Raw genomic sequence first — 15770 nt, forward strand, 5'->3', positions numbered from 1 at the left:
GTAATTTCCTAATGCTCTGAAACAGCAGGGGGAGCTTTCAGCTTGTTTAGAACTCACAGTGTTTTTAATTTATCATTCAAGAAGGTGTAACTGAGCTGAAGTACATTGTAGAATAGATTTTTAGAAAGATTAAACGATTTTTGGTTGTATTCCCAGGGTCAACACTATACCAAATCGATAAATAAACAAGGAAAAAAACCAACCAAACAAACAGATACACAGAACACCACACACCACCACACACCACATGCACAAAGCCAACCCTGCCTGCTTTTTCACTGGCAGTTTCGTCTTCTGTGAGAGAGCAAGAGTTCAAGTCCCTTGACTGGCACTTTATTATGACACTTCTCTCACAGCTGGATGCATTCTGCCCGTCACAAAGGTGTTTCAATGGTCATAAAACAGACTGAAGCATGTAAAACTGGTTATACTTGAGTGCATATCACCTGATATACAAAGGGACATGACTACATGAGTGAAAAACTGCAACTGATTTCTTGTTTCTGAATAAAACTGTTTCTGATTCTCAGTATAGTAACTGTTTTCCCAGGTAGTTTCTATGGAAATCTACTAAGTATACATTCACATTCTTTGAAAATAAGGTATTTATGTATCTATTAATTATTTTCAATTGACCTCTTCCGGCATTGGTGCATAATATTGTACTTTCTAGTACCATGCATTTTTCCTTATCTAATTAGAATTAGAATATGATATTGAAACATAAAAGAATAGAGGCGAAAAATCTGAAAACATAACATTCATCGATAATTTGTAATTTCCACTTACAGTACACCATTACACAAATTAGTCAAACTCACAGAAGTTGTACTTAATTATGTTCATTTATTTGCATCTTGACTTGCAAGTAAAACTGGACACATGCAGTCACAGCACTAGTTTCTTACATTAGAAACTTTTGGCAAGATATCCTTTTATTTTTCCTCTTGTTTTTGACTGAGTATTTTAATTATTTCTTCCAGGTAATTTCTACTTATTTCAGGAACACATCTAGAAAAAAAATCCTATCCCAGCTTTCTATTTACTTCTATTTATTTTGGTCTTTGAACAGTAATATTTTCATCCTGCTGTAGCCCAAATTTCTGCAGTACCCTATAATTTCAGATTCCTGATTTTATTAATTTTTAAAAATTTGAGCAATGAAATCTGAATTCATTTTCAAGAGTTTCAAGAATGATACTCAAAATTAGAAAATTCAGGAAGTTCAATACACTTTTTTTTTCATCCTTAGTTGTAACTGCTCATAATTTCATGTCTACAAAACAACTAAATCAGGTCTCTGAGGAGTGAAACTAAAAAGACTCTCCCTTCAATCAAGAGAGCAAAGACAGACTCCATGTTTCTAAATGTCTCAGTTTTTACTTCCTTTTTCATACCTCTTACTGTTAGAGCCATTTTTTTCTATATACATGTGTCAGGTATGCTAAATCATTAGACCATATCACCTCAATCTGTTGTGCTGTGTACTTCATATCTATTAAAATATTCCTGGCACATGTGCTCTTAATTTTATTTATCACCAAATTCCATTTCTCCTTCAATTCTGACTTTCAACTTCAATGTTTTATCTTATTCATCCAGCCTTCATTCCACCTTAATTAAAATTTACAGTTGGAAACAAAACATATATCAGTATTACCTAAGGAAGAAAAACTGATTTCTACAGCACATACATCTATCTTTGTTGTTATTATTATTATATTGGAATATATTCATGTTTATAAACAGATCATATATTACTACAAAGATGGGCAAAGTAATCCTGAAAAAGAAATGTGATCTTACTATTAACATCTTGAGATTAACTTCCCTGGTCACTAAAAAATTAATAATTATAGACTCCCAGACTGCCACTACAGCTGATCTTCTGTTAAAATAGCTGTCATAGAATGAACTGACAGATTGAAATGAGCAGTTAGGATTAACTTTGTCAACACCATTGGCAGGATGGAAAGCTGGTTTGTTCTGACATCCTTCTCAGTCATGTCACAACTTTGTATATCCCAAAATCCCTTGTCTTGTTTATTTATTACATCGCCTGTTCTGTCTTTAACTTTCAGGCACATGATTAATAATAGTGTTAAAAATCCAGGTTCTCATGTCTTATGAAATCCAAGCCTTTTGATTTCTACTGGAGGTACTCACTGTGATTAGAAAATGACAGTTAGTCAAAGAAATACTCAAAATAAATCTTTGTTATATTTTGTAATTATGAGCAAATTATTTATATTATTTGGTCTTCCATTGACTCATCTCCAATAAATAAAACCTTTTCTCTTAAGGATCTGCAGTGGTTGAAATTATAAAATCTGTAGGAGAAGAAAAGTATGCAGAGGAATATTATTAAACATAATGTGGGGCAAAGATTTGCAGTTCAGGCAAATCTGTGATTCCCCTGAATAAAATGAAATTTAATGATTTATAAAGTTATAATGATTGATGTCTTGGGCTTCCTGACTTTTGCAAAAACTTTTGAAGTGATTCATTAAAATTAAGATTTTCATTAAACTACAATCATAAATTAGTTTGTTAACATATTGTTCCAAGTAGAGAGAAAACACAGTGAGCCATTTGGAAAAAATTTAGTGACACTTCACTATTTCTTTATTCCAAATGTTCTCCATGATGTCTAACACATTCAAATGTTCAGAAAAAAAGAAAATTGTGTTGGGTATATGTGTCCAGAAATGTGTATTCTATCACCATCTGTTAGAACTGGTTGGGGTAGTGATTCCTTATCTCTTTGGCACATACTATCTGCTAATGGGCCATCTTTAAGACTAGGTGGGGCAATCATCTTTATCTTTTCCACAACCCATCCTCCCTCCAGGAAGATATCATCTGCTGGTGGGCCATTCAGTCCCACTGTGTGACTGATAAAATTACATCATCCCACTGGGAGATGCTCCAGCCAGGAGGAGGAGAAAAACCTTTCCTACCTAGATAAAAACTGAGGTTTTGGACAGCAAGGTATCTTCTTTCCACTGGATTCCAGAGGAAAGCTGGACCTTTCTACATCATCCCTGGACCTTCAGAGGAAAACTGCACCCTTCTACAGGAGCACTGCTTCAGCTGAACCACATTCTGCCACTGCAGGAGGATGCAGCTACCATTTAATGGGACTGCTACCAACACCCTGACTGACAGGGTGTCAGGTTAGATTCTGACTCTAACAGTGTTTTGGGATTGTTCTTTGTAATACTGTATTTCTATTTTAATTTTCCTAGTAAAGAACTGTTATTCCTAATTTCCCTATCTTTGCCTGAGACCCCCTTAATTTCAAAATTATAATAATAATTTGGAGGAAGGGAGTTTACATTCTCCATTTCAAAGAGAAGCTTCTGCCTTTATTGGCAGACACCTGTCCTTCAAACCAGGACAAAAAAACACACTAGAGAACATGTGGGACTGAAGATCTAACATTTTATATCACACATCATGGAAGTTTTTCACCATGCTGTGAACCGAATAGACAATTTTCTCCAACGACAATGGAAAAATACATAAAAATTCATTCACCCTTTAATAAGTGTAACAGCCATAAACTGGAAGGAGGGATTATGATGCAACCAGACACCTAAAATTGTATTAGTATAAGCTTCAAAAAGTTCATTTCCAGGGCTCCAAGCACAATACAGTATAGAAGAACTAGGCATGCAAAAAGATTAAGCTAAACTTTGATGCAGCTCAAGCAAACCAAGGGCATGATGTTGGGCTTTCATGCCTTATGCAAATACTCCAGAGGGTAAGCTGTTACTGTACCTCTGCAGAACTCCACAATAAAGATTAGGAAGGCTCTAGGATTTATAAAATTAATTTAAGTGTTGCAGGGAGAAACAAAAAATTTCTTCCCCACTTTGGTAATACTTTAATGAAACCACTGTTCTGAAAAACGATTCATAAAGCTGACAGTCAGTGCTCTATGGGTCTCCTTTCATGCCTATAAAATGTATATTCTGAAGAGAACTCCATTTACAAAAAAGAAAGGAAAAGCTTCTGAACTTAGAGAAAAGGGCTTGCCCTAGGACTTGTAATAGAATTTTAGCAGAACACATTACTGCCTTTACAGGGAAGTCAAGTACTTAACAACAGCAACAAAAGAATGTTAACAGTGTGTGGCTGAATTTAAACTTCCCGAATTAATTAATCTCCCATCCTTTAAAGGGATAAATAGAAAACACAGAGTGTAACAATGCTATACTCAATATGACAATACCACGAGAACAGATGTGCATTAAAACTGCACTTTGACTCACTTTTCTTTATAACATAGGCAAGGAGTTATGCATATAAGCTGAGTTGCCCTTTCTACTCATGGGAAGAAAAAAATTCATAACCACTGGGGGGTTTTTGGTTTGTTTGTTTGTTTGTTTGTTTGTTTGTGTGTTTTTCCTTTTCTTCCTTTTTTTTTTTTTTTTTTTCTTTTTTTTTTTTTTTTTAATTCTTAGGAGATTCTACTGTAGTAAGAGCCCGAAAAACAGAAGTTTCTTAATCTTTTAATCATAACTTCCTTCTCTACTGTCAAAATAAAGATTTATCACTTAGAATTGTTCAAACAAAACCAGATAATGCAGAAATGAAAGCAGGCAAATGGGTTGTTTACATTTTAAAATATATTAATTATTTCTGTACAGTTTCACATACCTTATGTACTTCCACCAGCCCAGGACCATTAGTATAAACTCAAGAAACCCAACAGCAAAAGTCACCTCTTCAAGTTTCTAGTGAGTTTCCAAATACCCTCAGTGAGGTACTCCACATTTTGGAAGCAATTTGGCATAGCATTAGCATTAGAACAAAAAGAAACTCTCAGACAACTGCATAATCTATTTGATCCCTCAGGTAGCTCTCAACATAACATGCAGTTTAGTGAATGAATTACATAGCCCCGTGGAAGTTTATACCCTGATGAAAAAACAGAGGTTATCTTTACTGAAGTGATTGCCATGATATTACTCAAGGGCATATATAATTTGACTAAATCTTTCTTCAGAGTACCAGATACTTCTGCATTATGAATGGCATTATTTATTCTATTCAGAGATTAAAACAGGCACATCACTTTGTGAAAGGTAATGGTTTCAGACTTCTTTGGAAGGGCAATGTAGGGGGCAATAGATTTTCTTTATTACAAAACTAGAGAAAAAGGTATTTGCTTAATTTAATATCTAGTACCTTTTCATTTGCATAATTGGCAACCCAAATTGGATAAACTTACTTCTAGTTTTTGGGATGAAGTCTTGCTGCAGCATGTTTCAGCACATTTCAAGGGAGTTGGAATTAAAAGGAAGGAGATGTTACAATTCACACAACCTCAAATTATTTTCTAATACTTCTGTATACAAGACAACATCACACACACACACGAAATTTGAAGGCAGAAAGCATTTGATTACTGCTGCTGAACCCAATACTCATTCTTTTTTCCCTAAGGCAATAAACCTAATCATAAGACATGTTTGCATGCATACTGAGTTCCAACAGTATAAAAGAACTTTTTTAGTAGTGGTAGATAAGAACAAAGTCTAACAATTTAAGAATTTCTATGCGTTCATCCGTATCTTAACACATTGTTTAAAAATATGATTTCTCATTTTTGGACATTCACTACAATTACATAAATTCATTCTCAAGGTTATTGTCATATCAAAATTCAAATAAACATTCAATTTTCAATTTATATTTTAGACTTAGAGTATATGGGTTGATAACCATATACAATCAAACTTGGCGTGTTTTCAAAGTGTATTCATTTCAGTAGAAACATGGATTTTTGTCAGAATACCTCTCTGACAGTAGTTTTTCACCACATCTGTGAGGTGTGCAAAGTACCTCAGTGGTAACATATCAAAGAAAATCTATTAGATTATAATAATTTTTCTCTAGTTACGTATGAAGTATGCATATTCTACTTACACATAGAAATATTTACATTTTATTGTATTTCATCAAATAGGCAACCTTACACCAATTTTGAATATTAAAAACTGGATTTCAGGTGGAGTATACTAAATGCAGGCATTTCTCTTCTCTGATAATTTCTCTCTAAGGACTGCAAAAAAAAAAAAACAACTGGAGAACATGAATAATGATCAATTAACAGTTAGTAGTAACAGTTATCAAAATTAATCTTGAATTCCCACCCTTTTGTCATGTGCCACATTTTTTCAAAAATTTCAGAGACCTGAATAGGAGAACGTATTTCATACTAAGCAACTTGCTCCTACAGACAGCAAGCCAATCTACTTCAAGAAACTGTTAGAAATGTCTCTTGAGGACTTTAAAGACTTATGGCTTAAAAAGGGTAAAACCCTGGAACAGCAGTGCTGTCATACAACAGACAGAATCACAGTTGTAAAAATCATGAGAAACTAGAGATGTACCCCAGAGCAGTGGGTCCAATTCTGTTAAACACCTTAATTCATGATCTTGATGGGACAGAGCAAACACTTAGCAAGTTTGCAGAAGTCTGGGATGAGTGGCTGACACTCCAGAGTGTTGTGCTGCTATCCAGGGGGTATCCTGAACCTGGAGAAAATGGGTGACAGGAACCTCATGGAGTTCAGCTAGGGAAAGAGCCAAGACCTGTGCCAGGTAAAGAGTAACCCCTTGTACAAGAATAAGCTACAGGCTGACTGCTGGAAAGCTGAAGCACAGAATAGGACTTGGAGGTCCTGGTGGACATTAAGTTGAACATAAGTCAGCAGTGGTCTCTCAAAGAAAAGATATCCAACCATATCCCTTGCTGCAGTAGGAAAAGTATTGACCACCATGGTGTCAATACTTGTCTCCCAAGTGAAAAGCGATAGAACAAGAGGAAAAGACCTCAAATTTTACCAGGGGAGGTTTAGGCTGGATATTGGGACAAACTGCTTTACTAGAAGGAGTTGCCAAACATTAAAATGGTTCCCAACTGGAGGAGTCCCCATCCCTGAAGGTATTTACAAGAAGGGTAAGTGTGGAGTTCAGGGAGGACATGGTGAACTTGGCAGTGTTGGGTTAATGGTTGGACTTGACAGATAGGATCTTTTCCAGCCTCCATGATTCTGTGATTATATCTGGACTAAAGTTCCATTTGCAGCACAGAACACATCAGTTTGAATGAAACTTTGCTTCAGTTAAAGAGCACACAGATAGTGACAGGGACATATGTTTGGCAAGGACTAGCTATTAAAGGGTATATTGCAGGACTATAGGAAAATATTATTTATGGATATTAATAAAGGAATGCAATAAAAAATCCTAAAAACCAAATCCCTGCAATTTTATGTAGGAGCTCCCTGGCAAAATGGGTCGTAATCAAAATGAAAATTTCCTTCATTTACCAGAAACTAGATGTTGCAATTGCTCAGTAAACCTTAACATTAGAAAGAAAATTGGAATAAGACATCCATTTATTAGTAAGCATAAAAAAGTTAATTATGCACCACTTAATAAATTGAAGTTTCTTTAGTATTCTGATTTTGTTGAAATTAATCTTACAGACTGAGCACTAGCAGAACTTATTCATAATAATGCTAACGAGGCCAGCTTAGTTGAGAACACCAGCATATTGTTCCTCTTCACACAGAAGCATATTTCACTCTAAAGTAATAAATACTTTCTCTCAAGAGTATGAGCTATTCAAGGAAACTATATCCTCTTTATTTTCAGACCTGGGTCTTCTTTCAGCATTCCTACTCACTATGCTTGTGGAGGAAACTTTGGTCAGCAAGACTATAAAAGTGAAATTGTCCCCAAATTTTCCTTAAACCAGGCAAATCAGGATGATTTCCAGATACTATAGCAGCACAAGATCAACATGCTAAAGCATTGAAACATCTGTATAATTCTTTATGTTCTTAAGTGGATCTCTTGTAAAGATTATGACTTAATTTTGTTAGGAACTCTTCACCAAATTTGTTTTTGTTTTCTCCTAACAAATCTTATAATGGAAGTTATAAGAGAAAAGGATGTAGATCTGTTATACTCATGCTAGGACAAGTTTCTCTTATAACAAAAGCACTTAAGAAAATATCCAGTGGTGCCATAAATCTTGTGATGCTTTGCTTTCCACTGCACATGCCATGATTTCAACATGAACTTTATTTCCCATAAATCTACTTAAGTGCTTACCACCAGTGCCAGTGGCTGCCATGGATGTGTCTGGTCCTTTCGGCTATAGCTGACTCATTGTGGATTTTAAGGAGACAGATGACAACCCAAGAGTTAGTGTCAGAATCACACCTGCTTAACCATAGTGCTGGTCAATGGTTTGACTCAAGCCAAGTTTGGAAGAAATTAATATCTACAGTCAGTATGAAAATATGACTTTGAGTCAAATATTTTACCCTGTAAATACTGGACAGCCCAGGGCCTGCTGAGCTCTCTTGCATGGTGGGCAAGATCTTCCCTTGAGTAGGCATGCTTCTCTAGGTTACTTCTTTAGTCTGAAAGGTTCCTTAGCACAGCAAATCCTTGGTGAGATTTTCATACTGAAATCTTTGCTGAAATAAAGAATTGATTGTGTATATATAATACCTTATATGCAAAACACTGACCAAGTTTGGGACTAAATGTGGATCAAGCTGGACCTAAACTCCCATCTTAAGAGGAGTTTAGAACATAAGGGTGTCCTTTCTGAAACTCAGAACTCTGCAGGAGGATTTCCCTGACAGTTTTGTCTGACCTGGTCCTCTATGCAGTAGATAGCCAACTCTACCTTGTTATAACATCTTGTTCAACCACTGAAGCATTGACCATCAAAATTTGTTAAGTTGCTGGTTATATCAATGGACATATTGCTACTTCTTTCTTAAGAGTGAAGTGTGTCACTCCATCCACCATACACTCCCAGAGGTCAATTTAATGATGCATAAGAGGCATATTACCAATTTTGATTTTCTTCAGTTGGAGAAAATGAACTCACTTCCAGTTAATGACTGCTGGCACTTCTATGCCTTGCAATCCCTAGCTTCAAGAAGCCATCTCATTATCTGTTATGGAACACAAATGCTTGATAAAACAGCATCTTTTATTCTTTCAGTTTGTGTGCAGAATAATTCAAATAGATTCTTTAGCCACTCCAGCATTGCTTTAAGGAAGAGCTATTATTAGTAATCCCAGGCAAGAGATGCAGAGTTTTTCCCAAAATTAAATCAGATTTATTGGACAGAGGGTAAGTGACATTATAGTTTAAGAGATGAATTTTAAGTAATGTCTGTATTGAAAACTCCTGAACATAAAATAACCCCAAGGGCATAACATAAGGGGAATAATAAAAACATATATTCACAGCAACACATATAAGCTTATTTTATGTTGTATTGCATTATTGGTTTACAGTAGCTGAAACACTGCAAAAAATTTATTTAAGAGGAGGGCTTATTAAAATACTCTATTTGTCTTCTGTGTGATACAAAAATGTCACCATTACCGTCTAACTCCTTTTGTGCAATCTAAATTTTCTGCTGATCTGAAATGTTTCTGAAGTGAAAAAAAATTCTGCTTCCTGTTGATACAGAGGATGTCATTCCTTGATGATGGGAATTCCACAGATATCATAGTAGTAATGGAAAACATTAGAATATTTTCTTCAGCACAAAATTATTGCTTCATGAAGATCTGACATGCTTTAAAGGCTCCAGAAAGTAGCTCCTAGGCCAACTTAGCATACCTATGGCTAAAGGAACATCTTTTCAGTGATGTCAGTAATCTCTGGGAATAAGGTTCATGATAAATCTGACATGCTTCTTCAGAGAATTATTAATACTGTTCCACATAAAATTTATAGAATAAAGAAGAGTAATTTAATGTTCTTTATGCTGTAAGGGTGTGTGGGGCACCAACACATCAGACTATGCAGCTGATACCAGATTCTCTGATAATAATACATATTTTTGAAATCTACAGTAATACAGTAATAACAGAGAGTTTAGTTGTTTCAGTGTGGGGTTTTTTTTTTTTTGTCAAAATGAAATATTTAACATGCTGAGGCTTCATAGGATTACATGAATTTTTCCTGATGATCCAGTTCAGGATTAGCAGATTTAGTGTTTCAGCAGAAATGCAGAGTCTCAAAACCAGAATGTTTTCTGTAGCAATAGTAACTGTGTTAACATTTACTGAAATCCTGCCTACTTGATTTTCCTTTTAAATGCCACACAATTGCAAATCATTCAGCTTACCGTCAATGACATATCTGATTGTCAGGATTTACCACTAGGTAAGAGCCTCCACAGGCTGACAGCTCAAAGCTGTTCTAAGAATAGTTTCCACTGGAGACTAAGCTGCATCAATTAATTCTGTAACTTAACAGATAATACTTGGTAAGAATTGGCCTTGAGATGCTTGAATTGCTACTTCCTAAGTATTCCAAACTAGGGACAGTTAAAAAGTCACTCAAAATTTTGAGAGATTGCTAGGCCAGCAATTCCATTATCCTCTGAATTAAAAATATCTATTTGAGAAAAAGTGTTTTTTTTTTTTTAAATGGGATACTACAGACTAAAGAAAGAAATACAGGATAGGCATCCAAGAGTAAGTTTATAAACCAAGCTGGTGCTTGTCATAGCCTTGACTACCAGAGGTAGAGCTTGTACATTGAAGCTGAGACAGATGCTTTTGAAATGTTATATTCAGAATCTTAACATTCTTTCAGTAATGCAAAGTAATTCTTCCTTCACTGATCATTTTCACATATGGGAATTTATCCTTGCAACAACTACAAAGCTTTTAGTACTTCATGGATGAGCACACAGCACTACTGACACAGTTCTTGCAATGAATTATCCAAAAGAAGTCACCACAAGGTGCTCTTGGATAACCATTAATATTGCATATTTTCTCCAGGCACATTCTATGTGGTTCTCCAAAATAGTTCACATTTATACTCATACAAAAAACCTTTTTTCAATCAATTAAAAAAAACTTTTTTTCAATCTTTTAAAGGAAGTTATATTTTATCCTTTCCTGCTAAACTTTAAAACTTCTTAGTTTTGTCTCATGTATGGGCCACTTGTGTTAATTTTATACCTTTCCAGGGTAATTTGCAGAATAAACTTTACCATAACTTACCATTTAAATAGTAAGCTTTGCAGCCTGCATGAGGTCATGGCACACTGTGCTGGAACGCAGGAAAGGCAGAGATATTTCCTACTCAACCAAGAATAAAAAAAATCCAAGAACTACAACCCTATTTAATGTGGCAATGCCTACTATAGCATTAGTACTCCCTTTTTCCTTTAAAAAAGGTTACTGAGTTTTCCATGCACAGATTCAACAGGTATCAGCTTTTTATTCCACTAAGTGCCATATCCCATACATATGAACCCTGCAACAAACATTTCTGTTCAGAGACTAGCAGTGCAATGACCAAAAATCTGTGTGCATCACAGAAATGGACTGAAATCAGTCTCATTTCGGACTCATTTTTAATAGTAGTAGAAACTGGCTGCTGAGCCCCAGGCAGAGCAGCCTCTTAGTCCACTCTTGTTGAAAAGGGCTCTAAGAGATGATGAATTAACTGTAATAACACACTTCCACTGAAGTCAACTGCAACTGGACAATCAGTTGTCACTCAAAACTGAGGTAAAAAACAAGGTCACAAACACAAAAAGACTCTATTAACCATATAATCTAGATGCAGGTCGATTTTAAGTGTTTCCTCTTGAATTTTTCAGTCATCTTCAGGCTCCTTGGAATTCTCCTAAATTGCAATTAAAGCACTTTCTCAGATCCCATCCAGTACCTGAGAAATGTTCCCGAGATACTGAGGCCAGTGAATATTTAATTTTAAAAGCAATTTTATTCCTAGATGGTTACATCCAGATCCATCTAAGAGGACCATTGTGCCGAAGCCTTTTAAAATCATAACTTCCCATAATCAGAAGTATAAGAATATACCACTGTAGTTATTAAAATTTCAAGGGATATATGAAAAATGAAATAGAAATTATTTGAATATATTATCAATAATTATCACAGGAATATATTTGAATATGTATTTTGAAATGCCATGAAAATATTACAGGAACAAATAGTTCTTAATAAATGTAAGATTATTCTATAGTTAATACTTATAAATGCTATCACAGAACTTCAAAACACATAAATATGCTAAAAATAGATCACAAGAAACATTATGGTCCCAACCAAACCAATCCCCCAAAAAGTACAAGTAAAAAAAACTGGTGTGAAGAGTTACTCATAAAATTGGTCTAGATTTTACTCCACTATATGAAAAGTTATGATTTTTTCCTTGGAAAATGCTGAGCTGTTGGTCCCTGTACAAGTATTTAATCAAATATTTGATCTTAAAATTATTTATTCTTTCATTTTTATAAAACAAAACACCTTAATCAATATTTACAATATGCCACAATATCGTGCAAAATATGTTTGGAGTATTTCAGCTTAAAAGACTACAGTTTATTTATGAATACACCTGCTGAAAACTATAGAATTTGTTGAATTTTTATACATAATTCATAGTGTGACTCACATTAGCTCAGCTGGTCAGAGCATGGTGCTGATAATGCCAAGGTAATGGCTTTGATTCCCATACGGTCCATTCACTTCTTTTTAATAGAAGAAAGTAATAAAAAAAGACCACAGCATGAAAAAACAAACAAAAAAACAGGAAACATTTTTTGCTCACACTTTCATAGGGGTTACAATTTAGGAGCCTTAGCAAAAGGAGGAAAAAAAGGAAAACAAAAAATCCCCTCTGGTGTGCAATAGTAGGGCTGGTGACTGCCAATCTCACCTGCACATAACCACAGCAAACAGGATGCAGTTGGCTGATTAAATACTCCCCTGACCATCTTCCACATCTGCTTTTACAGAAACACAATAGGCATGTATGTCTATTAAGACATGGCAGCCTGAATTTGGGATTTCTTCTGCTGACCTGAATCATTAATTTTGTTCATGCCTTTTTAATTTTATCCTTCTTCCTACAAAACTCCAGCTTCATTTAGGTGCAGAGGAGAGTGTAATGCACTATAATAAGATTCTGTATCTAAAAAAGCACTAGGCAAACATTTATGAAATCATTCAAATTTTAGCTGTTTAAACACATAATTTAACATTAAATGTCTTCATCCAAATTCCCATTTAACAGTGCTGTACCTAAAAGCTGTATCCTTTAGGATATAAGTAAAATTTAGTGGAGGCTGAACATTCAAACTGGAACTGTGTAAGAACAAATCACTAATTCAGCTGCTTACTAAAGAACAAATTGTAACTTTGAAACACAAAATTAAGGAAAACAATTTTCTAGCATAGACACGCAATTCTTTGAGCTTTCACTAAAAATCTTACAAAGACAATGATAAAGACTTTGTGATAGTAAACAATCTTGCTCATCTCAATCCATTAATTTAAACATCTGATCCCATAAGCACCATCCTATGAGGCCATCTTAACTCTACCAGAAGCCTTAGACCTGTGAAGTAGATCTATTTCTCATACAGATTCCCACAGAAAATTTTTAAGACATGGACTCTGCCCTAAGGAATAGCTTCCTCTGCTTGCAGAAAATAGAAATTAGAACACATTCCTGTAAAAATATTTTTTCTGATATACCTGTAGGCCTTGTGTAAACTTGAATTAACACATATGTGTTGCTCACAGCACATGGAGGAGTGAATGCATACAGCCTTAATGAAACTGTCAGGACGTAATTTCAATCATCTGGGGAATTTGAAATAATTGCCTCCATTAATTTTGTAAAGTTCCGGATTAATTCAGTGAAAGTAATAAAATCTGCACAGAAAATTTTGGTGAAATAAGTACTTTAGTCTCTAAACACTACAAATCCAAATATTTACACATGTAAAAATGAAGTGTTCTTTTGTTATTTAAACCAATTTTATTTTATTGAACTACTTTTTGCATTATCAGGGGATGAAATGTTTGGATTTTTTTCCCTTTAACCATGGAACATGATGTAAATCAGAGTAACACTGTAAAAATCTGCATAGTTGACTTCTAATGGTATTTAATCCTAGTGTTTCAGGGAGGCAAAATTTAAGATAGATGTAAAATTTGAAAAAGCAACAGTATTTTTTCCATCCCTCATGATTTTTACTATCTAGTCTCCTTTAAATACAGTACCAACTCTCCATAAAATAATTTGTGCTGCCAGAACCTATTAAAAATAAAATAAAATAAAATAAAATAAAATAAAATAAAATAAAATAAAATAAAATAAAATAAAATAAAATAAAATAAAATAAAATACCACTATTGCTGTAGCATAAAACTGAGGATTTGTAACTTAGTGTCTGCAGTACAAAACATCCCATTTTATGTGCAAATCTCAAATAATGTCATTAAGTTGTTGCATCTGAATTACTTTCTGATTTGCTTGAATTCACACCAGTTTGTTACACTCAAAGCATTTTTAAAAGCAAGTCCTTCTGCAGCACAGATACAATGCTGAGGATTTCCTCTCTATCATAGCAACGTTTTGTATCACTTTAGATATGTTTGCTAATGTGGTCCTCCTTGCTGTTTTTCCTCCCACTGCTTTGAAACTCCACCTTGCACTCAGATTTACTAAGGTCTGTGTTGCTTAGATTGGTTACTTTCCCTTTCTTCTCTTTCTTATCCCTAAAACTGGTTTTGCCTAGCTTCCAAGGCAACATTCTGCTGCTGAACAACTGCTGGGCATTTACCAATTGTTTGTAGCCCTGTGGCTGTGACTCTCACCTTCACATTGGAGGCTTCTGCTGTCATCCCATAGTGGTATCCCTATGCTCTGCATTTCATTCTAAGTCTATATATTTTTAATTATTTTATGCAGAAATATTACTTATTATTGTGGTTTAGTGGTTACAAGCATATGATAGCAATTACTGTTATTCCACACAGCAGCACAAGGTTAAATAAGAAATTAAACCAGGAAAGGTAATAGCTACCTGGTCATTACACAGCTGGTGTTACAGCTAAACAAGCTGAAACAGGTCCATGAACAGGTCATTTCCAGATAAAGCCTGAGAGGTCCAAAGAGTCATGAGATTGGCATAACTGGCCCCAAGCCTCTTACTAGCAATGGCAACATAATTCCTAAGCTGGACAGGACTGCACTCAAATAAACAGAACCCAAACCTTCTGGGAGCAGGGAAAATCCAAGCCTGTGGACTTCATTCTTCTGCTAACAAAGGACTACACAGGTATTTGTCTTTGAGTCACTGTGTCTACTACAAAAGAAGCACTGTACCAATACATAGATGCAAATATGCCAATGCAGCAGCTCCTAGAGAAGGGCAGAGGAGATAAATGTCAAGAATGAGAGGTGGTGTGTGTCTACAAATTCCTGACAAAATAAGTACTGTTTGGATAAGGCATAGGCTGCTTTATGAAAGCCTGAAGTCTCTTGAAGTCCCCATCTGTTGTCCATAGACCACAAGTAGAATCAATAAAAAACTGCCAAATAGTGATTAGAGAGCCTAAATAAAACGATCATTAGGATGTTTTTCTTTTGACCTCTGAATAACTTTTCAATTTGGTCCTCTGCACTGACAATGGATTAGGGTTAAGAAATAGGCTTAGAATAGAACTAACTTGCTAAATTACACACTCAAGTTACTGGTTTTAAGTCTTGAATTAGATATGATTGTCAATAAGGTATTTTAGCCACAGTATAGGATGAAATATTTTGCAATTTCTTCTCTCCCTTACACACGCACTCATCAGAGAATAGCACTTAAGAGGTTAACATGTACTTGTTTTGTGAAAAAGAACAAAGTATGGAAAACAAATTC

The 15770-nt window shown here is 34.9% G+C and overlaps 1 long non-coding RNA gene across 1 annotated transcript; it reads right to left on the reverse strand.

The window, feature by feature from the left end:
* Window positions 1-915: 915 nt before the first annotated feature.
* On the reverse strand, window positions 916-11127 carry LOC306800624. Its single transcript, XR_013773883.1, has 3 exons — window positions 11077-11127; window positions 1431-1614; window positions 916-1038 (listed from the first exon to the last, which is right to left on the reverse strand). It is a non-coding gene; the product is annotated as an uncharacterized lncRNA (long non-coding RNA).
* Between the last annotated feature and the right edge of the window lie 4643 nt (window positions 11128-15770).

Source organism: Erithacus rubecula (assembly GCF_903797595.1).
Source record: "Erithacus rubecula genome assembly, chromosome: 3".
Lineage (NCBI taxonomy): Eukaryota > Metazoa > Chordata > Aves > Passeriformes > Muscicapidae > Erithacus > Erithacus rubecula.